Here is a 1,349-nt window from a genome sequence, read left to right on the forward strand (position 1 = left end):
GAGGATATTTCCTTTGGCCCTATAGTCTTCAAAGGGATCCCAAATATCTCTTCTCAGATTCCACAGAAATAAGGCTAGCAAAGAGATCCAGGAAATACAGATGTAACTCTGTGATTGGAAATCAGACATCACTAAGCAGTTTTTCAGAAAGCTTCTTTCCAGATTTCATCTGAGGATATTTCCTTTTTCACCATAGCCGTGAATGGCCTTCCAAATATCATTTTCCGAATTCCACAAGAACTATCTTAGCGAAAGACTTCTTGAGGGGAAAGTTGTAACTCTCTTAGATGATTTCACAGAGCTCAAAGAAGTTTCTCCGAAAGCTTCTTACTCTTAGTTATCGAAGGATATTTCCTTTGGCCCTATAGTCTTCAAAGGCATCCGAAATATCTGTTCTAAGATTCCACAGAAATAAGTCTAGCAAAGAGATCCACGAAATACAGTTGTAACTCTGTGAGTGGAAGTCACACATCACAAAGCAGTTTCTCAGAAAACTTCTTTCCAGATTTCATCTGATGATATTTCCTTTTTAACCATAGCCCTCTATTTGCTTCCAAATATCACTGGGCGTATTCCACAAGAGCTCCTTAGCGATAGGCATCCTGAGGGGCAAACTGTAACTCTGTGAGATGATTTCACACAACACAAAGAAGTTTCTCAGAAAGCTTCTTTCTCTTTGTTATCGGAGGATATTTGCTTTGGACCTATAGTCTTCATAGGGATCCGAAATATCTGTTCTCAGATTCCACAGAAATAAGGCTAGCACAGAGATCCACGAAATACAGATGTAACTCTCTGAGTGGAAGTCACACATCACGGAGCAGTTTCTCAGATAACTTCTTTCCAGATTTCATCTGAGGATATTTCCTTTTTCACCATAACCCTCTATGGATTTCCAAATATCACCTTGCCAATTCCACAAGAACTGTCTTAGCGAAAGGATTCTTGAAGGAAAAGCTGTAACTTTGTGAGATGATTTCACAGAACATAAAGAAGTTTGTCAGAAAGCTTCTTTCTCTTTCTTATCGGAGGATATTTCCTTTGACCCTATAGTCTTCAAAGGGATCCAAAATATATGTTCTCAGATTCCACAAAAATAAGCTTAGCAAAGAGATCCACGAAATGCAGATGTAACTCTGTGAGTGGAAGTCACACATCACGGAGCAGTTTCTCAGAAAACTTCTTTCCAGATTTCATCTTAGGATATTTCCTTTTACACCATTGCCCTCTAAGGGCTTCCAAATATCACTTTGCCAATTCCACAAGAACTGTCTTAGCGAAAGGCTTCTTGAGGGGAAAGCTGTAACTCTGTTAGATGATTTCACAGGACACAAAGAAGTTTCTCAGAA

General features: G+C 39.1%; 1 pseudogene; it reads right to left on the bottom strand.

Moving 5' to 3' along the window:
- Nucleotides 1–1,349, bottom strand: part of LOC105554149 — a 24,985-nt pseudogene that overhangs the window by 3,706 nt on the left and 19,930 nt on the right.

This window comes from Mandrillus leucophaeus, unplaced genomic scaffold (genome assembly GCF_000951045.1).
Source record: "Mandrillus leucophaeus isolate KB7577 unplaced genomic scaffold, Mleu.le_1.0 Scaffold63, whole genome shotgun sequence".
In the NCBI taxonomy this organism is placed as follows: domain Eukaryota; kingdom Metazoa; phylum Chordata; class Mammalia; order Primates; family Cercopithecidae; genus Mandrillus; species Mandrillus leucophaeus.